The 25911-nt window shown below is 45.3% G+C and overlaps 1 long non-coding RNA gene across 1 annotated transcript; it reads left to right on the top strand.

The window, feature by feature from the left end:
• The first annotated feature begins 9915 nt into the window (after positions 1-9915).
• Positions 9916-10607, top strand: LOC119328751. Its single transcript, XR_005159135.1, has 3 exons — positions 9916-10100; positions 10241-10419; positions 10547-10607. It is a non-coding gene; the product is annotated as an uncharacterized LOC119328751 (long non-coding RNA).
• Positions 10608-25911: the final 15304 nt, after the last annotated feature.

Genomic DNA, 25911 nt, shown 5'->3' with positions numbered 1-25911 from the left:
CCGAGATTTCCAGATTCAAATGCCCATGTTCATCATGTCGTAACTTTGCATCCGTAGCTCCGTTTTGGGCGTGTAGCATATCAAAATGTTTGTCTCAGAGAGCACATCATTTCATCTCATCACATAATTTTCATTTGAGCTCATCTTGATGCCCGAAATGCTGTTGGAGGAGAGCTATTTGAGTTAATTGTCAGTTCTGCTGCACCAAATAGCTATTTGTCATTTTTGCCATGATTAATGTGTGCATGATATGCTCCTGAGCTCTACATGTGTTTTGTTATATGCCATGCCATATGTACAGAGGTGCTATCCATGTATTTTTGTGATATGTGTGGTGACTAGCACAAGCTTGCAAAGTGGTGCATTCGTTAATGCTGATTTCAGGGACTTAGAATTTCTCTAAGTCCTTGATCTGTTTTTATCAATATGCCATATGTTCATGTTGTTTACTAGTGATCCGTGCCTCTTTTGAGGATGATCAGTAAGGATGATTTATTAATCTTGTGGTGCTCTATCCATCCATGTTTTTGTTTGCATTTATGGATCACCCTAGCTTGAGTCAATCGAGCTCTACTTTTGCTATTTCGTGAATCCTGACAGATTGTCTACTTGTTAGCGATTTTGCCGAGGATGTTGTTGTTGATCCGTACATGCTATGTTGTTGTTCTTGCCATGTCTAGCTTATATAATATGTATTCTTGAGGGGTGTATGCTTAGTTTGTCATGCCATGCTCTGTAGTGAGTGCATCGAGCTCGTAAACATGCCTACTCGTTAAGATATTTGCATGCTCCAGTTTTTCTCTAAGTCTGTAACCTGATTATGTTTTTGCCATGTTCGCATGCTTGCAATTGTATTTTCTGATCCCTTTTGGCTCAAGGTCACTAAGGGGATTTTGTTAAGTGCTTTGAGTAGCTCCATGCCATGCCTTGCCTTTCCATGTTAACTTCCTGTAGCTTCTAGTTTTCTCGCTCCAAAGTTGGCTATCTGATCTGAAATTCCAGGCTTGTGTTAAATTCACTAAGTCTGAAATCTATTTATCAATTGCACTTTTGCCATGCTTGTTTGAACCTGTTAATGGATGAATTGGCCGTAGCTCAGTGTTCATCTTTTGTCAAGCTTTAGGAGTGGATCCCTGCCATGTATTTTGTTGCCATGTTTGAGTGTTGTAGCATGATTAGCTTGATGCATTTAGATGGCTACTTGTTGTTTATCGCAGACCGGTGCCATATTTGTTTTGCTTGCCATTTCCAAACCGTGCATCCGATTCCGGTGATCTTTATATCGATTTCAACCAAAATCACCTCACCTTTCCAGTGGCACACTTGGATTTCCAAGTTGAGGCCAGGTTCTTTCATCCTTCGTCAAATCATACATATGCATCGCATACTGCATCCCGCATATCATATCATGTTCATGTGTTGGTTGTTTACTATGTTGTGTGTCTCTTTCCGGTGTTTGCTTCTTCGGGTTGGTTCTGGTAACGTCGCGTTTGTGAGGACCCGTTCGTCTACGTCCGTTTGTCTCCTTCATGGACTCGTTCTTCTTCCTTGCGGGATTTCAGGCAAGATGACCATACCCTCGAAATCACTTCTATCTTTGCTTGCTAGTTGCTCGCTCTTTTGCTATGCCTATGCTGCGATACCTACCACTTGCTTATCATGCCTCCCATATTGTTAAACCAAGCCTCTAACCCACCTTGTTCTAGCAAACCGTTGTGTGGCTATGTTACCGCTTTGCTCAGCTCCTCTTATAGCGTTGTTAGTTGCAGGTGAAGATTGAAGTTTGTTCCTTGTTGGAACATGGATATGTTGTTCCTTGTTGGAACATGTTTACTTGTTGGGATATCACAATATATCTTATTTTAATTAATGCATCTATATACTTGATAAAGGGCGGAAGGCTCGGCCTTATGCCTGGTGTTTTGTTCCACTCTTGCCGCCCTAGTTTCCGTCATATCGGTGTTATGTTCTCGGATTTTGCGTTCCTTACGCGGTTGGGTAATAATGGGAACCCCTTGACAGTTCGCCTTGAATAAAACTCCTCCAGCAATGCCCAACCTTGGTTTTATCTTTTGCCACCTAGCCTTTTCTTTTCCCTTGGGAGTCGCGCTCCTAAGGGTCATCATTATTTTAACCCCCCCCTCGGGCCAGTGCTCCTCTGAGTGTTGGTCCAATCTAGAGACCCTTGCAGCGCCACCTCGGGGAAACTCGAGGGCTGGTTTTAGTTGTACAGACTGCTCATCTGAGTGTGCCCTGAGAACGAGATATGTGCAGCTCCTATCGGGATTTGTCGGCACATTCGGGCGGTGTTGCTGGACCTGTTTTACCATTGTCGAAATGTCTTGTAACCTGGATGCCGAGTTTGGTCGGAATGTCTTGGGAGAAGGAATATCCTTCGTTGACCGTGAGAGCTTGTGATGGGCTAAGTTGGGACACCCCTGCAGGGTTTTAAACTTTCGAAAGCCATGCCCGCGGTTATGGGCAGATGGGAATTTGTTAATGTCCGGTTGTAGAAAACCTGAAGTTGACCTTAATTAAAATACATCAACCGCGTGTGTAACCGTGATGATCTCTTTCCGGCGGAGTCCGGGAAGTGAACACGGTGTTGGAGTTATGCTTGACGTAGGTTGTTCTAGGATCACTTCTTGATCATAGTTGTTCGACCGTGCTTTTGCCTTCTCTTCTCGCTCTCTTTTGCGAATAGGTTAGCCACCATATATGCTAGTCGCTTGCTACAGCTCCACATCATACTTTTACCTTACCCATAAGCTTAAATAGTCTTGACCGCGAGGGTGTGAGATTGCTGAGTCCCCGTGACTCACAATTACTTCCAAAACCAGCTTGCAGGTGCCGTTGAACCGTGCAGATGACGCAACCAAGCTCAAGGAGGAGCTCGATGAAGATCTTGTCCTTTGTGTTGTTTCATTCTAGTTGATCAGTAGTGGAGCCCAGTTGGGGTCGACCGGGGGCCTTGTTGCTTTTGGGGTTCTTCTTTTATTTTGGTTCCGTAGTCGGACCTTGATTGTATTTGGATGTTGTAATGCTTTATTCATGTAATTGTGTGAAGTGGTGATTGTAAGCCAACTATGTATCTCTTTCCCTTATGTATTACATGGGTTGTGTGAAGATTACCTCACTTGCGACATTGCTTTCAATGCGGTTATGCCTCTAAGTCGTGCTTCGACACGTGGGAGATATAGCCGCATCGAGGGCGTTACAGAGGTCCATGTAGTATTCACCCACCAAGGTATGTATAGCCGAAATAAACAAATGAAATAGCAATAAGATATTTCGGCCCCTTTGTATTAGCAACAAAAATGTAACTAACCAAATGTATAGTGATTTGGTAATACTCTGTCATGATATAGAAAATTATGTTGCATCCATGGATCAAAATAAGTCCATGGAGGGTAACTGATCATACCTGTGGATGAATTCCATGGCAAAGGCATCAATGGCATTGTTGAAGAAAATGGATGATGTGCTAACCGAAGATTTTAATGTTGTGATCCACACCTTCGGCTTAACTGTTTGTTGCTTCCATTCTTCTCTTTCTTCACTTTTATTGTACTTGTTGCAATAGAAGCATGCACATCATTTTTGTTATGAATGATCCTCTTGGGAACCCATGCCATATTCTTTTGTCTCAGCTCTTGTGCACTAAGATTTTGTAATTCCTTCTTTTGCCAATACGTTAAGCCGAGTGGGCATCTCGGCTATAATTCTGTTTTGACCAATGGCAGTTCCTTTTTGGCCTTATGCACTCTCAACTTCTTTTCTTCAGATTTGGCACTTCGACTCTCAATTATTGGTTGCTTTGTCTCATTGTCTTTAGTAGCCAATGTCAACATATTAATTGGCTCTTTTTCATTTGAGATCAAATCTGAAGCTGCACTCTTACGACCATCTCTTTTAACACGGTAAACTTGCTTGACCACCTCTTTCTTCTTCCTTAAGCTCTGGACCGTTTCCTTATGATTGAAACGGTCTTTAACATGTGATTGTTCAAATGTTGATCTTCTTGGAGCTGCATAACATTGGTGAGATGGTCTAAAATAAGATGGAGAATGTGCCCTTGTATCATACCTGTCCCATGAGGAATATGGATCTATATGAGCATAGGGAGGCATCCACGGCATTAGCATTGGCAGCCCAAAATAAGGATACGAATATGTTGCATTAAAATTCTCACTTTGCCAATACCGATCCTCATATTTGCGCCTTGGGGGTGATCTTGGTTTCTTTGCATGATTGGGCCGATAAGCATTCTTCTCTTCACTCTTCTTTTGATATTTATCCAATAGTTCAGCGAAGGTGATTTTTGATCTCTTACACTTACGCTTATTTCGGCCTTTGTTTCCTTTTGGTTTGCTTTCATCGATCATTGGATTTGTTTGCTGCCCCCCAGTCCTTGGCGTCTCCATTGTAGCTTCAATGGAATTCTTGCCCTTAAGATTATGTTCATTATGCTCTTCGACAACTTCTTTACTTGAAAGCTTGATCCCATCACCTGCAGTTTTTACCTTCTCTTGAAATGGATCGGCTTGAAGCAGCCGATGCAAAAACTTTCTACCATCGGGACCAATCGGAATAGACTGGTCATATCTTGCTGTCTCAACAAATTTCAATCGTCCTTTATCAATGGCCGATTTAAATATTTGACGAAACATGTTACAATCCTCAAAATTATGCTTGGACGAATCATGCAACTTACAATACATTCGTCCCTGGACAGATGGCTCAACATGGTGATCAAGAATTCTAATATAATTATTCCTCAACAACAAATCAAAGATTTTATCACACATGTTTGAATTAAAGGTAAACCTTTTATTTTCTAGCCGATCTTGATGTGAGAACGACTTTGGAATTAAGCAAACGATTGGTTCAGATTTTGCACCACACCATTCGGCTATGCATTGTGTTTTGCACTCTATTTCCGATGTCTTTGAGTAAGATATTATACTAGCATTGGTTTTCTCAACAGAATTTAACCTTGGCTTGAAATTTCTAAAACGAAAATAGTTAGAACATACATGTCTCAATTGATACCAAGTGCAAGCCAAGTATGAAATAAGCAAAGCTACCCAAATAGATATGAACTTTAGATAAAGCAACGGGGAAAGCTTTGGCTGTAATAATAAGTCACTATCGGTCTTTATAAATGGCGTAATGGGTTGACCGATATGCTCGATAACAACTTTATTGCTAGCAAGTAAATTACCCTTCTTCATTGGTCTTTCAAAATTACTTATGAGGATTTTTCTAATAGATGCATCAACAATAAAGTCCTGACCAAATCTGAAAATAGGTAAATTACTTGCTAAACATACCTCTTTAAATATGTTGGGAGAGCACGATGGTGGTGTGACTTGAACAATATCTTGCTCCGCCTTTGGATGGCTCCCCAACGCCTCTTCATCATCTTTTTCTTGATTCCGTGCATCATTACATTGAAAAATTTTGTCGGTCGAACTTTGTTCGGCTACTTGTTCTTGTCCTTGAAGTTCATCAATTTCTCTGGCACGAAACTCATAGGGCAGGAACTAGGTTCCATTAATTTTAGAAAAATCAAGTATGGTCGCTTTGCTATGCTTGCCATGCCCTTTCTCAATAATGCTTGCCTCTTTGCATTTGATGGATTCAGAATATATACTTCTTGATTCGGCTCTTTTAACCGGAGCACTTTCATGTTCTGAATCATCTTTCTTTACATTGCTTCTACCAATTGGCAATGCTTCTTTCACTTGAGCCAATTCTGTTTCTTTTTGTTTCTGGCGGCGAGCAGCGAAATTGGCTTTAATCTTTTTCTCAATTTCAGCCCACTTCGGAAACGATTGGCCCCCAATGCTTTTAGATTCTTTCGGCAATGGCACATGGGTGTTGCCGAAACTTTGCAATTGTGTAGGGGCTGTATAATATGATGTAGTATTAGGTGAAGGCATATGCATTGTTGTAAAACCATACTTTTGCTCGCCAATTTTATCAATTGGCAAAGATTCATCTTCTTGTAAAACTCTAGCTTTTATTGCAGCATAATCAGGAAACAACCTCTTTTCATATTGTTCAAGGCAAAGAGCAATAATCCTCTTGTTTTGTGCCAAGCTCTTTTTTAATGCAGCCACAACCGCTTCTGAAAGGGATTGCTCCGCAACGCTTTCAGATTCTTACGGCAATGATTCGTGAGTGTTGCCGAAATTCTTGAATTGCGTAGAGTATACATTATATGCTACAGTATTTGATGACGGCACATGTGTTCCTGTAAAATTTTCACTTATTCGGCTGTGACCATGAAGATGCGGGGCCGAATTATGAACATCTATAGTTGCATACGGTGCTGAAAAATTACTAACATGAGGTGTAGCATATGATGGTTGAGAGTAACTGGCCGAATAGCTATTAGTAGAATGGCCAATTCTCTCATCTATTGGCAAGGTTGGATTCACATATTGCAAATCAGTTGCCGATGAATAAAAAGGTGAAACACTTTCTTGTATGCTATTGAAAATTTTAACATGAGGTGTTTCAAATTGATTAACCAAACCCATCATGTTGTTCATCGGCATATGGATTTGTCGGGTTGCCGATGCATGAGAGTTTGGATACATATGTTGTACGTTGCTAAAATCATAAGAATTTGAAGCATGAAAATTGTTTTGCATCGGCCCTTGCGTATAATTAGATGCATGATTGATAAAACTAGGGCTAGCCGATACATTATGCTCATTAGGTGATCCAGCAACAACATATGAATTATTTGCATCTACAAAGGGGAATTCGGTATTCATATTACCTTTGTAGATTTCAGCAACTTGATGACGATCTCTTCGTAGCAAGAACGGGCCAGAGACCGTTCGAAACTTCGTCCCCAGCGGAGTCGCCAAAAAGTGTGTTGACACACGAACACGTCAGGTGTATCCTCGACGCCGAGGGTGATGCACCGCAGCTCACGTCGAAGGAGACCCGACCGACAACGCGATACGCAAGACATTTGACGGGCGCTTTTGCAGACCCGAAAACCCCACACCCCCGGGAGGGACCCCGTCAGGGAGTGCGGCGGCTATGGGCTGCCCTAGGTCGATTCGCTCGCCCCTAGAGCCTCGGAATTCACAGCTCTCAAACACGAAGAACAGCGAAGAACGAGAGAGAAAAACGATGGAGAGATAAAACGTAGATGAAAAAGTAGTATATTGATTTATTCGATTGTGTGTTGTTCAATCGGCCGTCACCCCTTATAGGTATATAAGAGGCGGCTGGACTTCCCGTGCAAGAAAAAGGCTTGGATTCACGTCCAAAACCCTAGTCAAATTCGGATTGGTTTTATCCGAACTTTCCAAAATTGTTCGGTTTAAACTGGCTGCACTTTGCGGGTCTTTTTTGTGGTGTTAAATGACTTCGGATGGAAACGAGTCCAAAAGCAATCTTGAACCTTTCGACGAGACGAACAACTTTCATGTTGAACGTTTTTTCATCAGAGGTTATCTTGAAGGTCAAATTGCTCACGCAAAACAGCTAATTATTCACGCAGCTCATCAGACATACCCACATATGTGTCTGATTCCGGGCGTCATATTTTGCTCACTGGAGGGGCGCGCTGTGTGGGCTCTAACTTTTGCATACGACCTCGGATTGGGACGATCTTTATATCAAAATCGATCGTTTCGACGAGACGCATGACTTCCGTGTAGAACATTTTTCCATCCGAGATCATCTGAATAACCTTTTGAGCCGATCTTCAACTTCTCGTCCGATTGACTCTCACAGCCTCCAACCCGGCAAGTTTTCCATCCTAGTAAACTTTCCACACCGGCAATGTTTCTACCCAGCAAGCTTTCACACTGGCAAGGTTTCAGTCCAGCAAGGTTTGTACTCCGGTAAGGGTTCCTCCCTGACAAGGTTTCTCCCCCGGTAAGATTTCACACCAGCAAGCTTCCACATCGGCGATCTTTCTGTGCCGGCAAGCTTTCACACCAGCAAGATTTTATCCCGGCAAGGTTTTCGCCCCGGCATGCTGCTTTATGATCATGCCACTTTTGAGCGTCAACAGTTAACTGGCGAACATTCGCTCAAGGAAGGTCCTAGTGAAGGACACCAACAGCCGTTGGATCCGGATCACGCGGACAATAAAAAAATTAAACCGCTGGGTATTTTTTTGCGTTATGTGACAACTTTCTCTTTCAATCATGGCAAGTCCGGTAAAATTGTTATGGCAATTTCAGCGTCCGTTGGAAAATGCTTCCAGGCAACATTCCCAGATTTGGCATTCAAAAAAAAGAAAGAAATGCAAACGATCATGATTTGGGTGATCACACGGACAAAATTAAACATGTGTCCACTGGTTTTTTTTTTTTGGAAGATGCAAATTGAACAGAAAAACCCTTCAAAGTCTCTGAAACTAATAAAATTGTTTTTAACACGGTATAATCACAGATGTTCGTATATACGGACATACAACCATCCTATGAGCGCATCACACACACCCTATCACTAAGAACACCTCCGAGATACTGAGCCGACATCACATCCTCAGATTGAATAAGTCACCACAGACGTCTCGTAGTCAATGAGAACGTCTCCTCACACTGAACGAACATTACCGGAAAGGTGAAATAAAAAAAAAAGCGAGAATCAATGCTTACTGTGTGTTGCTGATGGTGCTACTATAACTAAGGGAAACCCTTTGTATCAGCAGTTCCTTTCCTTTCAAAGAAATACTGCAATGGACTGTATCTGTTTGTGGTCCATCACATAGATGTATGTTCAAACAGTTAGTAACATTTTTAGGGACGAAACATGTAGTTAATATCGATTAACGATTAATCTTTTTGAAAGAGACTCCCAATTGATCTAAACTGCAGGAAAGTCAAGCTTACCTATTAAATAGTTCTACTTAATTTTGTACTCTGTAGCATGAATTACCTGTCAATTTTTTTTGTGGAATCAGTTGCATTAGCCTTTTGTGATTTATCTGGATGGTAAGATAATTTGAATGAACATGAATTTCCACCCCTCATTCTGTAGGTAGTTATTTTATGGTGACACCTGACATCTATACTTATGAAATGTGACAGTGTAAGCATAGATTATTAAGATACTTATTGTTGTAACATTCTCACATTATCTGCATGCAGTTGTTCATCTCAATTCCCAAATGTATAGTGAGATCACTAAACATGTTACTGAATAGAAGCACCATAGAATTGCCGGTATCATCCGAAACAAGCTTTAAGTATGAGAAGGCTACAACAGTGGTCTTAGCATGTTGCATTTTCTCCAGGTCATCCACTAAGTATTTATGGTGGGCATCCTAAGCTTTTTAATTTGACTTCCTCTTCATGCAAGTGTGGAGTTAGACTTGTGATCTGCATACATAGGTGGTGAAAAAAGACATCTTACAAACATCAATCTTCTCCCATGAAAACTAGACATGTAAATGTTCAGGCTTGCAGATTTTTAGTGCTTAAAGCTCTTTTACTTTGGGGTGCAATAATATTATTATTTTCATATGGATATGTACGAGCATACATATGAATCAATTATCTACATATTTAAAGTTTCAGATCTTTTATTTACTCCAAATGTGCTATTCATCTCCGAAGCGATTTTATTTCTGTTTCTATAGTATTTAGTCATATATGTATAATTACAACTGTTATGGTGATTGGCGATTTTACGAGCCGTCCATCCACCCTAATCCAACGGTGGAAAAATAGGAGTTACAGGGAGTTATAAAACTAAAATTACAGAAAATTACAAATAACTGTGGGACCATTACAAATTTTTTATGAGACCAGTTAGTTTTTCAAAGGGTAGATCCGTCATATAGTTTGGAATATTCCTCACCCGATCCCGTCGTCTCCTCTAACCACACCCTCGACGCTCAAATGGCTCCCCCACTCCCGCGCCGCCGCTCCTCTTCCGCCCGCGCCGTCGATGGGATCCGCTCCTCCTCGCCCGGACATGCCCGTCCCCGGCCTCCTCCTCCCCTTCCCCGTCCGCTGCGCCATGGTCGACCTGCTGAAGTCCTCCGCTCCTTCCTCGTCCGCTGCGCTATGGTCGACTTCGTGGATTACCTCAAGTCCTCCTTGTCCTCCGGCGAGGTGAAGCTGCTCTTTGCCGCCGACCAATTCCGCAAGTCACCCGGCATGCCACCCACCCGCCCACTTCAAATTCCCCAAAAAACTCATCTCACTTGTGGCAAACATTGCATGATAGATAACGTCATCTTTGCTCTGTTCAGGTTCTGATGGTGCAAAGCTTCTGGCTACCAAGGCAAAGGGCTTACCTCGCATCACCATTTCTCTCCATAGTGTTACTGGCGCTGCGACGAGTGATGCCATAGCCGAGTTCTCGCTGTTGCTCTGTTCAGGTTCTGATGGTGCAAAGCTTATAGGACTGCACGGGAGCTTGCACCCAAAGGTTGTTGTTTCTTGCTTTTCTCTACACTTAATTGCCTATCTGGTAGTTACGTTTGTTGCTGACTAAACATCAAATTGTGAATCAAAACTATACTCAGTTATGTGCTATTTATTTTATTTATTTGCAGAACAAGAACAAATGTCACAACTGATGGGGAGTCTGTCAACTGAAAGAGTAGGTCATCTTATCTCCTGTCATAAACAATACTTTCGAATAGTGTTGTTCGTGTTGTTGCTGCTGCTGCTTGATGAATACAGTAGTGTATATGGGATCATGAGCGTCGCTCACTGAATCTACATAATTTCTTGTTCTGTCGAATAGTTTTCAATATAGTAGTTTAACAGCTTTCATTCACTTTGTACATGGCATGTTTTTTGATCTCTTCTTCGAGTGCCACCATAGAGTTTGGTTTTACAATGAGATGGAAGAAGTCATGTTCATCTGTCCATCCTTCCCCTGATCTAAACTTTTGCAAGGTAAGTACAATATTCTTTGCATTGCCACCGTTTAGACACATCTCTTATCCTACTGGGACAGCATGTTGTCTGGCATTCTGTTTTTTTAAGTACAGTAATAATGGTTTTTGCTCTTCCTGCCAAACCTGACATTCAAAATGCTGAATAAATAGCTGAGAACAAATCATTACATAATTTTCTGCTGAATTTCGTCATATGTATTTGATTCCTAACTCAGTTACTAGATGTTTGAGGCCATTAGGGCATGTACAATGGTTGATAAGATAGTCTTATCTTAAGTTTTGCATGTAAATTAGAGATGACAAGAAAACATGTCTACAATGGGTCATCTCTTAAGGCATCTCCAGCCGTTGGCCCCCCAGGGGACGCCTAAAATCGCTGCCTGGGGGTGAGCCGGCGCAAAAATTCCTGGGGGCGAGTTGGTCCCCAGCCGCCGGCCCCAGGGCCGCCCCCAGGCACGTTTTAAAATAAAAGAAGTTCGGCGAAGTTCAGCTTAAACACGATAAAATTCGGCCAAACACGATAAATTTCAGCCAAACACAATAAATTTCGGCACATTTCGGCGAAGTTCGCGGATTTTCATTACATAGCACATATACATAAACTAATCTAAAGGAACAATTGGCTGAAGTCGCCGCCGTCGCCGCCATCGTCGTCGTCGGCCTTCTCCTCCTTGACGCTAGCGCCCCTGCTGGACCCCTGCCCGGCGTCGCCATGACGGACTGGTGGCGGCGCATCGTCGTCGTCGTCGTCGCTGTCGCAGATGACGACGACTCCGCCTTCGTCGCGGCCGCGTCGACGCTCCGCGAAGCGAAGCAGGGCGGCGCGCTGGCGCTCCTTCGCCTTCTCCTGGCGCTCCTTCTCCATCGCTATGGAGTCCCTGCGCGCCCATTCCAGGGCCGCGTCGTCGTCGTCAAGCTCCGTCGTCACCGGCGCGGCCGGCTCCTTCTTCACTGGCGCGAGCCCCGGCTCCGTCTTCACCGGCGCGAGCCCCGGCTCCGTCTTTGGCTTGACGAAGCGCGGAGGAGGAGCCGACGAGTAGGCGCGCCGGCCGCCCTTGTTGATGACGATGCCGGCGCTGCGAGTGCGCCGGCCGAGCGGCGTCTCCGCCGCGGGCTCGGCCTTGACGCCGAGCAGGGCCGGAGTGCTGGAGGAGTGCGATGAAGATCGGGAGGAGGAAGAAGAGGAGGAGGACCCGAACCTCCTTCGCGCCCATGGCCCGGCGCGTCGGTGCTGCGCCGGGGCGGCCGCCCTCGCCGGGTACGCCAACGGCGGGTCGTTGCCGCCCTCGAGGTACGTCAGCACGCCCTCGAGTGTGCGGTCGGGGACGCCCCACCACAGGTGGCGCCCCTCGCTGTTCTGCCGGCCGCCAACCACCGGCACGTCGTTGATGGACGCCAAGCGCTGCTACTGGCGGCGCTCGAAATACGCCGCCCAAGCCGCGTGGTTGTCGGCGGCGTACTGGGGGAGGGAGAGTTGGGCGTCAGTGAGGGAGGCGCGCACGACCTCGACTTCCTCGGCGAAGTAATTCGGCTTCGCCACGGCGTCGGGCAACGGGGGAATGGGCACTCCCCCGGCGCTGAGCCTCCACCCCGTCGGCCCGGCGCGCATGTCCAGCGGCGCCGGGATGTTCGCCTGGAACAGGAGCCAGGACTCTTGTTCGCGGAGCGAACGGCGGCCGAAGCTGTTGGCCGCCGCCTCGTCTCCAGGGTAGCGTTCCGCCATGGCGACGGGCTCGGGAGAGGTAGAGAGATAGAGGGAGGGGCTGGGCGGTGGCGCTCGGGAGAGGTAGGGAGAGGGAGGAGCTGGGCGGCGGCGAGGGGCGGGGCTGGTGTGGGCACAGACGAGTGTAGGCCACCGGCTATATAGCCGCGCCGCACCCGTGTGTACGCGTGCGAGGGAGGGGAGGCGTCGGCGCGTCGTCCCGTGACGCGCCGCCCGTGAGGAATCAATGGCAAGGCTGACCGGCGGCAGCCTTGGCATTGATTCCCCGCGGGAACCAAGGCCGTTGGGGGAAGACGAGGCGCCGTGTCGCTGACGCGGCGGGCCCGCGGCTATTTCGCGCCAAAACAGTTCGCCCCGGCGCCCCCGGGCGCCCCCCAGCGCGCCGGGTTCGGCCTGCGTCCGCCGGCGCTGTTTTCGGCCCAGGCCGGCGAAAATCGGGCTCCTGGGGGCGCGACTGGGCCGTTTTTTTGGCGCCAGCGCGAAAAAATCGCCTGGGGAGGCCTTCCTAGGGCGCGGCTGGAGATGCCCTTAGCCTTATCTTCAATAATTAGTTGTTCCTAAAAATATGGTGAGACAAATTGTGCTAAGAGATCATCTCTTGTCTTCTCTTAAATAAGATAAGACAAGCCTTCTCTTATGATTTCTCTTTCCTCCGCCTCATCATTTATCCTACGTGGCACTCTTAAGATAGAACCATTGTACATGCCCTTAGTAGCAAAAATTATTTGGACGAAATGGTGTGCTTCACTCCTGTCTTGTACTATTCCTCCAAGAATGGCTGGGTTGGTATGTAATGTCTTGTCTTATCTAAGAGTGATTTGAGACTTGTATTGAAAGAATGTGCTAATGCAGAGTCACTGCGGCTGCCCTCTGTGAATGATAACCAGTTTGTAAGATATTTCAAAGACCATCTTGACATATTTGTCGTATTTATGTTAAATGATAGTCGCATATTGTCAGGTTTGTGGCAGTTTTGATAGCACGTTCTTGTATCTTGAGCAGGTAAGAAGCTTACAAGCCAAGTGCACGAAATGTTGCGCGCATAATGGACGGTTTGGAACATTGTCACCTACTGCCGGTGTGGGGCGCTGCTAGTCTCATGCCGGAATTGTGTGCCTGGCCTGCCGCAGCCATTTCAGTTGTGGCTGCTGCCAGGGACCTGTTGCCGCATATTATGTTGCCGTCGCCTCCTCTTTCAGCTGCCAATTCTGTCACATTTCAATACTCCTAGCCGTGGATCGTTTGCACTAAGACTAAATGGTTAACTTGTCACTTATTCACATATCGGTACATCATGTATATTTGTATGTTAGATGGATCATGAGTCTGTCGGTTTGATCAGTTGCTTTTATACTTCCGCGCTTGTAACAATGTTGCCCATGAGCTTGCAAAGCTAGACACAATCTCTGAGTTTACGTATTGATTCCAGGAAGCCACTGCTCCAAATTGTACTGTTACTCTGTTACCTAGATTCAGCTGGGCCCCAGTTTAATACTCCCCTATCAAAATATAAGACATTTTTGCAGTTCAAGTTAAACTGCAAAAACGTCTTATATTTTGTACAGAGGTAGTAGACCAAGTTCAAAACCCAAAAAAAGGAGTTGAGAAGCTCGTTTACAGAATTATCATGTTATCATAACAAGGTTGCGCACTGAACGATTGGTGATACAACATTAATCGTTATTACACTAGAGAAAGGAACTAATATGTATCGAACTACAGGAATTTTTTTTAGGGCAAGCACAAAGCTTTATTACGAAACAGTCTGGGCTACATCGCCTGATACAGCATCAGCTACAATGGCTGAGACATTATCATCAAACACAAGACCGTCTCCATCATGGAGATTTAAACCTAATTGCGCTAGAGTGGGCAGGCACATTTGCAACAAGCTTACAGTGAAGAAACTCACATGAGGTGAACCAGAGTTCGGCTTGTACTTTGATGTCTTCTATCGCCTGGGCTTCCTTGGAGAAATCAAGTGCATGCCTGTTTAATGCTTGCTCAACCAGCTGTGCTTCTGTCTCCACCATCATCCTTACCACACCTAATTCAGCTGCCAAATCGATAGCTTTCTCCAGTGCTTGCAGTTCAGCAGCAAATGCATCATACACATTCAAGGCATGCCCAGCCCTGGCAGCCACAACTTGACCTTCTGAATCTCTGGCAATAACGCCCCAAGCTCCATGCTGCTGGCCCAAGACATGGGCCCCATCCACATTAAATTTAATGATGTTCTGCCGCAGATGAACCCAATGGTGTATCAAACTACAGGATTGGCAAAATACAGAAGCCGTGTACATCCAGTAATATCTGTCGTCATCTCGATAACAATGGCAATATCTGTTGTTGCCTCATGCCATTGACATATCTCCATAAATCACTAAGTTAGAATTCAAGCAGCATGACAGACAATTTATAGGCCGATAGAAATGGATAGTAATAATTCGATCATACAAGCTTTTTACAAATTAACCACCAACCAATCAAATTATACACAAAACATAAGGACAAAAGTGGCTAAAGTCATGGCAACACTTAGAGAACCTAATCTAAGAATGGTATAGAATGATAATTTCTTTGAAGGTCTCTCCTCATTTGCGAGAAATCCTCCTGCCTGTCGCAGCCATGTCGAAAGCTACCTTCCTCTCCAGTAGCTCCCGTGGTGGCACTTGAGATTCGTGTTATTGTCGATACCGAAGAATTGGGGGTCAGGAATCTCCATTGGACGATCCTCAGCCACAATTTCCACATCAAATAACTAAATAACAGGAATAATAAGTCAATAAAGTATCATTGAATATGAATTTCCTGTTGGCAGAGAAATTGGAAAAAAAATCAAAGAGAAGTTGATACAAAAGCAAATACCTTGATCAAGGAATCTGAAGGAATTGGAATAGATCAGGCGATACTAGTGAGCTCAGACAAGTAAGATGGGTACTTGTGACTTAAGTCAATCTGCAATACATCGATATAGTGTAGCATCTGATATCACTGGATCAAGCAAACACAGTGCAAAATATATGTTGTGATCAAGTGCTTGATTAAAAGGAATAACTCTGGCACTGGACTTACACATGGCACAAAGAAGAAGGCATCATGGCATGATTGGATCAGTGAAAGGGAACTATAGGAAATGACATGGTATTAAAATTACACAATGCATAACACCTACACCATCAGTGCAGAACAATATGAACTGAACCTTTATGAGTGTTGAATAATTAGCAGTAAATAAGTAACTTCACGTTCATTTGATGCTTTAGATAATCAAAGTTCCCAACAAATAGAAACAAGCAGCTGATGGATATGTGGAGTTGCAATCAGCTACGCAATTCAGTCAACTAGTGGTTTCCTTTCAAAGCTGTAGTACAGGATATGTGACAACAGTTGGATGGTACTGTAATTACGATTGTTCAGAGTTCAGACATGCAATTCAGTGGTAGACAAAAACCTATGAAGATTCTAAGGGGAAGATGTAAAGGATGGGGGTATGTGGCCAGACCGTGAGGCGTCACCGGCGGAGCAAAAGACGCGACGAGGCCACCCGAACCCTAGGGATGAGGCAGTATGGCGTCGACAGGACAGTGGCGCCCGTCTCCTCTGGCAGGAGGTGGCGGCGCACCAGTATGTTCCTCTGCCGGATTCATGGAGGACGAGGCGGCGCACCAATATGTTCTCCCGCCAATGCCGCGCCCTCCGTCCCCGGGGCCGCCGCCGCCGCCGTTGTCGACCTAGGGTTCGCGTAGGCGTTCGAGCAGACTAAGCCACGGAGAAGGTCGTGAGTGAGGCGGCCGCCGGGATACCGCAGATGAGGAGGGGGCGGCGTTCGACCTGGCTGGAGCAGGAGGACCTCCGATCTGGTGGGTAGCGACTAGCGACAATCGGGGATGGGGAGAGGAGCAGGAGATTTTGGTTGAGGGGCGGCTGCTACGGGCGGGATAAGATCGTGGGGGAGATTTTTTTTTACCGGACGCCGGTGGCGCCATCGGCTAGCAAGGGTACAAATTTTTGGAAAAAACAGAGGGAAATGGTATTTTCGGCGTAAGCATGTGAAATGTTTTCAAGAAATTAGAAAAAAAAATAGTGTGCTCGGACGACTATGATTGATACTTGTGGGCCCGGCCCGAGCAACCAAGATCGTTACTTGCGGTCCTGGAACACTAATATTGGTATTTCTGAACCCGGACGACTATGATCAGTATTTGTAGGGCCTGACGACTAAGATTGGTACTTGTGGGCCGGGACTACTATGATCAATACTTGCAAGGCCGAATGACTATGAGCAGTGGACTATGAGTTGTTTCTACGTGAGTAGATGGGAATGAAAGCTCCCTAGCCTCCCCGACCTTATATACTCGAGGAGGCTAGGGTTTTACAGAGAGAAACCAATCTAGGGTTACCGCCGCACCAACTAGGAGGTTAAGTTGGTTGCATGGTATAACACCGTCAGTAGGACCTCGGTTAGGTCTTCAACATTGGCAACTAGGTGGGTGGTTGGTGGGTCGAAAAATCCAACCTTCCCACATGACTCCCAGATCCGATCATAAAACAGAGGGCTGGCCATCTGATATTGCGAGCCTATGAATCCGATCTATCATCTCATTCAGAAGGGTTTTGTTGCAGTCACTACTAGGAAAAAGCCTAGCAGTAGCGCGGGTTTTTGGCCTATCAGTAGCGTGCGAAGCCGCGCTACTGATAGGGCGCTACAGCTAAAGGTAGCAGTGCGCCAACTTACACGCGCTACTACTATACGTACTTAGTAGTAGCGCGTTTTGTAGAAAGCGCTACTGGTAAGTACTAGCAGCGCGCCTTTGTGCCCGCGCTACTACTACTATTGCGTATTCTATTTTCTCTTTTTTATGTCATATTCATACATCATTATACAAATTTTCATACAGTAGCTATTTAGAGATTGTTTTTACATCATAATCATCATCATGATCATCATATCATTACAACTTATCATCATAATACATCACTATCATATAACAACTTCTCATGATCATCATTGTCATATAACAACTCCTCATTGTCATATAACAACTCCTCATGATCATCATCATCAACTCTAGCTAACACATTGTAGCACATAATATCATATTGTACCTAGGACCTACTTCTCTTAGATAAAATAGCATAAAACAAGATAGGCCCCGACTCTCCATTATGGAGAATGGAGATTATCCTGTCTTCAATTCTTGCACTTCGCAAAATGTTGCTTCCAAGTAGCTCCCTATGAGTGACCATACATTTTTTCCAATCTTTGATTGTCATGTGTTCATCGGTTTTAAAAATCCGGTATGAACAACTGTGATGCGTAGGACGATGACCTGGCCGTAAGTTCATAACATCAAGGCGACCTTTCGGAAACATCAGATGAGGCATGGTTCATAACATCAAGGAGGAGGGAGGGGAGGAGGGAGGAGTGACTACCTCAGTGGAGGAGGAACAGCGGCGGCGGGCGATGACGACGGTCATCGGGGAACGGCGGCAGCGGCGGATGACGGGGGTGCGGGGGAGAGTGAGTGAGAGGGAGAGTGAGGGGGTCGTCGGCCGCGCGGGGACGATAAGGTAGTGATAGTAGCAGCTCGTGTTGCAGAAAAGCACTACTACTACGAAGCATAGCAGTAGCGCTGGATAGGGATACGCGCTGCTGCTAAGTGGGGCTAGCCATATGCGCCCAGTTCAAACTTAGCAGCAGCGCGTTTTGCTAAAACACGCTACTACTAACAAGATAGCAGTAGTGCCTCTTACTGGCACGCGCTACTACTAAGTAGCAGTAGCGCCTCATTTTATCCAGCGCTACTGCTAAGATTCTGTGTATAAGGTTTTCCCTAGTAGTGAGTCCTCCTAATCCTGATCTGACATCAGTGCCAGGGGAAGTTTTCCCGAGATCCGATCTGACATAGATCTGGGGTGTTCCTGCGATGTCAGGTCGGTCGTCGAGCACCCAAGCTATGTCGTCGGATCTAAGATTGTGACCAGGTATGATGTAAGGTTTTCTTACTCGTCCTGAGCCTTATCTTACCTCGGCGTTCGCACGGGCATGTCTTTTGTCCCTCGATCTGGTCTGACACCCAACTCGAGAAGGCCAGCTCCCCGCGAGAATCCGTGGTATACTCCAAGTTACCAAATCCCATGACCTAGCCCGGAGCAAGGTTATCAAACTGGCCTAGATGGCCGGTCGAGTCAGTGGAGAGCATGCTGCCACCGAAAACAAAGATCAGGCCTGGCATAAAGGTCATGCCAGAACCCATCTGCTCACCCATGTTGATCGCCATTGATTCGCGGCGGCTACGTTGCGAGACCTGCATGGGCCACCAATGATGGAGTCGATTCTGCGAATCTCAGTAGGGGTCCCAAGGTAGTACCCTAGATGCAATGATAAAATTGGATGGTTGTTTTACCCAGGTTCGGGATCTCTCGAAGAGATAATACACTATCTCCTGCTTTTTTATTGTATTAATTTATGACGGAGTAGAGAGTACAGGTTTGTCCACCACGAGATTGTTGATGTCGTCTACGAGCCCTACCCCCAAGTTTGTATAGTTACCATGGGGTCTAGGGTTATAGATAAGTCGACTATGTATGTGGTAGATCGTGGTGTAGACGACATCTAAGTCTTTTGAGTATGCACCAAGTCCTCGAGAATAGTCCGTCTATACGTCATGGGCCTTTTGGAATGGCCGTTAATGAACTGAAACGGAGGTCCTCGGCCCGGCCCACCTGCCCGAGAGATGACATGGTGAGTACCCACTAGTCCAGGACACCATAACCTGAACCTGGTACAGTTTCTTAACTCAGGCCAGCCTGACTGGGACGATGAGAGGCCTCTTTTGTTTACTGTTCGCGACGATGACCTGGAACTTCTAGATGACGCATAACAAGATGATTATTGAGTGTGTCTTCTTACGGGGGGCAACCGACTCTATATTCAAATTGCCTTTTCGCAACACTGACACTCACTTAATGGGCAGTAGGTCTTGAACCGGCTTGGCAGCATGATGGACTCGATGACTATAGCATCATGTCGCCTTGCCTCGCCATTGATCAATAGGCCACTTGGTGGCTTCTTTTTACCTTTTCATTATGGCATTGATCAATAGGCCACTTGCCCCAACAGACTTATTTTTTAATTTTCTTGCTATTGAACTGGTTGTATGGATTTGGTGGTTGTTTTATGTATAGTAATAGTCTATCAGAATACGAATTAATAGCCCTACGCTGAAGCCAATTCAAAGTAATAGTAAAAATCATTATAGTACAAATGTATACAGTTTTCTTTCAATAATGAGTGATAATCTTCACGTTCCTAAAAAAATTCATAGTAATGGTCATACAGAAAGAGCCTCATGATTCTAAAAAAGAATCTGATTAATAGCTAAAATACAGTACAATCTTCAACAATTCAGAATTCAGCATAATAAGTACAATATCATTTTCCATGTAACATCCTCTTTTGTTGGCAGACCTTCCTCTCTGATTCTTGGTCCTGCACACAACAAAAACTGAATCATTTCAGGCAAGAAGACATATTCAGCTACAGGTCGAGAAAAAATGATTTAATAGCTGAAAACTTCATAAAATTCTAAAACTGCAAAAGCACATTTGCCGAAGGTGGTCCCTTTCCGGTAACAAATGGAATCAGACATGAAACAATTTCCAAGATGAAACAACCGCATAATATAATATCCGTATTACCCAAGGGTTGTATATACATCTAAGCATACCAAGAACCAGTCGCATATCATGAATCCATAAGCCAAAACCAATACTGTATGTAAGACAGATAACAATCGACAAAGAATAAAAGCACAGTAGTGGCCATGAAAATTCAGAATTGGGCTATATAAAACTACATGTGTCATCACAAATACTGTCTGTGTAGTTGTCTTCAGAATTCATATCTTATATAATTTGATGAGTAGGCATCTTGCGTAAAAACAAAAACAAGAGGCTGTCACTGCATAGCCAAGTCGTCAGTATAAGCCTTCAAAAAGAAGAACCAAAATAAATAAATTAATCGGTGATATGCATGCTCAAGGTAAAGGGGGCACCGGGAAGATCTTAAACAGTACATTTCAAACAACACCCTTTCCCTACAGTACACCTCCATTAAGCATATTAAGATGACACCGATTTGTATCTGCAATAGCACACAAGTGCAACCTTGTGGCATTATGAAGTCTTGCGTTGGGAATTTGCAGGGTAAGAAACAGTGTTTGCTGTAGAATACAGTGATGCTCATTTTTTATTTGCTGTAGGAATTCTGCAGTATGACAACTTGCAATCAGCCATAGTATTTGATCCCGCCGGAGATCTCTCATTATCTACTTGCAATTAGCAATCGCTGCTCTATAGTACAGATTGGAACATGAATGTTCAGTAACCGTATGTACGTACCTTCGTCCCAGTCAAGGCCGAGCGAGGAGAGGTCGCCGAGGATGGCCTCCTCGGAATTCTTGGTGGACCGCTCGAGGTCGGTGTCCTCGACGCAGAGGTGTCCATTCCGCAAGTTAGCGTCGCCTCATCCAGGTCTTCGGCGGCAGCGGCGGCGGCGAGGAAGGATTGAGTGGGGATCGGGCGGTGGGGGCAGGTCAGCTGATGCAACGTCAGGGTACGTCGGTGGCCACCAGGACAAGAGAGCAGCGCCGCCCACATGGTAGCCGCGGCGGCTCCGCACGGGGAGGGTATTGCAGACGCGCTGGTGGGTTAGGGTCGACGACACGATGGGTTGACCGATCCAAGACGGAACGGCAGTCCAAAAGAAAAAACGGAACGGACAAAGACAATAATACCCTTGACTAATTTAACTTAATAATTTTTATTACGTGTTTAAATCGACGGTCACAAAAAATCAGAGATGGAGTTACATGAAATTACAAGTCGTAACTCGACAATCACCGTAAAAGAGCTCATGTATAATACTGCTGTATTTAGTAAAAAAGTGGCTTGAATTTTCAACATAGTTCTCTGTTTGATCTATATGATGTACTCTCAGAGACGAGGCATTATTCTGGGTTGATAATGCTTTAAGAATGTGGCATTTTCTTCCGAGCATGCTCCATTTTTTGTGCGTTCACAGCCTGTTTACTAAAATGGATTGATTGGTTTACTAAAATCTTGTGCACTCTGTTTTGGCCATTCAGATGGACTAAATAGTATATATATGTAACTTAAATTTTATCGCTGCAATTCCCAGCGCAGAGAAGCTTGCATATCCACGTATACTTGATTGAAAGATGAAATATACGGAAAAGTTATTTTATGTCCTTCGGTTAACAAATTGTGTTATAGACATTTTTAAATAAAAACTCAAAATCTGTCACTATATTCTGTTTTGACTGACTTCTATAAAGAGAAGATGTACGTGGGCAACTCCCAGGAGAATATGATCTGAGAACAAGATAAAAGCGACTATTTATTGATCTGCATTTTCATATAAGCGACTACTTATTGTTTTCCTATGCTTTTAAGGGGATGTCGTTTTGCTGCCACTGTGCAATGTGGTCCTTCACCCTATTGACCAATTAAACATTTTGTAAGTAGATTTCAGCGAACACATTGAAATGAGGAAAGATGTCACTGCAATCCCCAATGTGCTTCCGGCGCAACAAAGCGCGCGAATCCTTCTAGTCTAACTCTAACTTGTTTCCTCACTTTGATTTTTTCAATATTTGTATCTGGTTTAAACCGAGTGAAGTGCACTGTAGGTCCTCTCAAACTATTTCACGGATGTTACGTAGGTTCTCAAACTATGAAAATCGTCATCCAGGTCCTCGAAGTGCAGTAAGTGTGTCATTCAGGTTCAAAATCTGCCTAACCCCATTTGACTGGCCAGCTGTCGCCATTGACCATGACAAATTTTGTTTTGATTGGGATTTTTTTTCGATTTTACTGTTCGCGGTGCACTGTTCATCGCGTACGTGTCGCTGTCAGCGGCGCCAGCTGGCCAGTCAGATGGGGTTAGGCAGATTTTGGACCTAAATGACACACTTACTGCACTTCAAGGACCTGGATGACGTTTTCGTAGTTCAAGGACCTACATGACATCCCTGAAATTGTTCGAGGACCTACAATGCACTTCACTCTTATAAACCCATAGTGATGTACATTGTGAGTGTTTGTGAAAGGTACAAATTTTAACCAAATCTATGAAGTGTATATGTACTTTGTTACAAATATGAACTCTTGGTGATGCTGGAAATGTTTGGGAAGGCTACAAATAGACCTTGTTGATATCATGGGGCTATCTTGATCTTTTTTACATTGTTATATTGAGCAATACTGATTTCAGCACTACTAGCAAAAGAGCCCGTGTGTTGCAACGGGATTGAAAACATAAGACACGCTCTTAACTCAATAACCATCACTCAAGACCACAAATAGGTCCATCTCCTTTATTTTTGCGAGGCATCATATTTATGTTGCCGCTTATCCTCCTTCTCACCCTCGCCGGCGATGGCCTCGGTGTTCACACAAAACAACAAAAAACGTGTGTTGAATATGGTTAATTCTAAAGCGTCTCTCTCTCCCTCTCTCCTCCCTCCCCCCCCCCTCTCTCTCTCTCTCGCTCGCTCGCTTTCTCTCACTCTCGCGATGAGAAATCTGTTGTTTTCCTCTGTGACATTTTTCAGAGGTATGCATGTGTAGTTATTGATGTTTTCTTTTCCCTATATGGTTATAGTGGGGTGTTAATTTGCAATCCGGATCGCCGCTGTTAGGAAAGAAAAATGGATCTTGCGCTAGAATTATAAATTTGCTTTCAAAACAATATTTAAAAATATTTAACAGGTAAAATTAACATCATATTTAGATTCCACATATTTTTCTAATGAAATTTCAAAAGATACATATAATTTAGAAAACCATTTGTTTTATTTAAATATATTCCAAAATAATATTTAAAAATACTTAATAGGTAAAAATAATCTCATATTCATATTCTATATATTTTTTTATCAAATTTTATATATAACATGTTCAAATTGGAGTTACGGTTTAAAAGATATGGATGATTTTAAAAGGTATCTGTTTGACTTAAATATGATCCGCGGATGAATTACCTAAACCGTCAGGGTTTTTTTTTAAAAAACTTAAATAACGGTTCGGGTGTGACTTAAACCCGGACTTTTGTGTAAAATACGAAAAAACGACTCGTTTTGACTTAAAACAGGACTGCGGTTTGAATTCTGTGAAATAGAGAGACTTTTCTAAAAATGCCATGACGGACGAAAGAAACCCAATTTACTTTATTATTAGGTAATTATATTTATATATATATATATATTAGGTAAAGATAAAGATAAAAATAAAGATAATTAAAAGCCTGCCCGAGTCAGGTTTTCTTTCAGGTGAAGCACACAATAAAGAAATCAACCGTAGGAGCCTAGCGGGCGACACCCTCTAGTCTAACTCTAGGGAAAATATCAGGTGCTACCAACACTAAAGTGATACCATGATACAGGCTTCTCGGCCGTTGGATCTCAGATCCGACGGCTTCCAGAAGTCTATTGTACCTACGCGAAATTTTAAGATTCGCAGATGACTTTTTTCAAAATGCTCAAGAACTCCGGGGAGTCGTCGGATCTAAGATCCAACGGCTCCTAGAAGCCCGTATCATGGTATCACCTAACATATGGTATCACATGATATCTTTCCCTCTAACTCTACACTACTTGTTTCCGGTGTCTCCTTAGAGCATCTCCAACAGGCGCCGAACGCGGCGCGCGTAAAAAATAGCTTTAGCGTGCGTCCATCGTCTGGTTTGGCGCGGCGCGCAGCGACCGCTCCAGCAGCCGCGCAAAAAATACAGCGCGCACGCTCATTCTACAAACTAGAAATGTAGGCATTGGAAGCATAAAAACTAGATAGATTGCATAGATTTTAAACAATACAAAGGTATTTTACATCGAAAACATAGATTGCATAATAATAAAAACGACAAACGATAAAAAATGAGATAGATTGCATAAAAAAACTACTCTAAGTCGCTATTATCATCACCATTATCATCCTCGGCGGTTGGTGGTTTTCGCGCGCGCGCGAGTTTCCCGCCGCCGCTGGAGCGCGGCAAACCGCCCCGCGCGCGCTAAAAGTTGAGTTTACCCCGCGCGCGCGTCGTTTGGCGCGACCGTTGAAGATGCTCTTAAAAAAGAGGAAACCCGTACACAACTTGCTTAATTTTCAGATATGGAGGAAGTATAATTTGGATAATTTTGTTCGGCGTTGATTGGAACAACGGACCCGACTTTATAGCCGCTGATGTAGCTCTCCTTAAATCACGACACCTTTTCCCTTAAAAAAGAACCAGTCCACGACACCTTGGAGACCTATCTCCTGCGTACGCGATGCCGCCGGCGCGGCGACCCCGCCTCTCGTCCCGTCCTAACTCCTCCGTCGCAGTGGCGGATCCAAGCAGCAGAGGTGCCCAGCGCGAGCCCTCCAAGCGACCTAGGCGGGCCGACTCCTCCTCCCATGGCGGCGCCGAGACAGAGGACGGCACGCCACTCACGGACGAGATCCTCGTAGGCATCTTCGCCGGCCTCCCCGAGATCGTCGACCTTGTGCGCTGCGCTGCCACCTGCCGTCGCTGGTGCCGCCTCGTGTCCAGCGAGGCCGCATTCATCTGCCGCACCACGTCGCGGCCGTGGCCCGGGAGGTTCGTCCGCCGCCTCGCCCTCGGATTTTTCCACCAGGGCGCCGCAGAGCTGCGGTTCGCGCCAACGGCTTCCGCCGCTCGGATCGTCGGCCTCCTGCGAACCCCCTCGCTGAAGGCGCTTGTGGAACGGTCGGAGAACGGGCTGTTCCACAGCCCCCGGCTCGTCGCCTCCCGCAACGGCCTCATCGTGGCCGACCTCCGCCGCGGGAGACGCGAGCGGGCCATCAAGCTCTGCGTCTGCAACCCCATGACCGGCCAGGTGAACATCCTCCCGCCCCTCAGCGGCGAAGACGACGGCATCGGACGCTACGCATGCACGGTGCTCACCGCCGACGACCACGACCAAACCAGCGAGGGCGACCCGCCGCCGCCTGCCTCCTACCGCGTCATCCTCTTCTACAACACGTGCCGTAGCAACACCGCATTCAGGAGCTACTCGTCGGAGGACGGCGTGTGGAGCCCGGAGGCCATAATGAGCGAGAGGCTGGGCAAGAAGCAGATGGGGATGGGGGTGACGCGCACCGCCGTGGTGGTCCAAGGCGGCAAGGTGGCGTGCTGGTTTGCCAAGAATGCCGTGCTCGCGCTTTCGCTGGACACGTTGCATGCGCAGGTGCTGAGCCGCGCCTT

Source organism: Triticum dicoccoides, chromosome 7A, assembly GCF_002162155.2.
Source record: "Triticum dicoccoides isolate Atlit2015 ecotype Zavitan chromosome 7A, WEW_v2.0, whole genome shotgun sequence".
In the NCBI taxonomy this organism is placed as follows: Eukaryota; Viridiplantae; Streptophyta; class Magnoliopsida; order Poales; family Poaceae; genus Triticum; species Triticum dicoccoides.
Note: the sequence above shows the minus strand (reverse complement) of the source record. Positions and strands in the feature narration are given on the sequence as shown.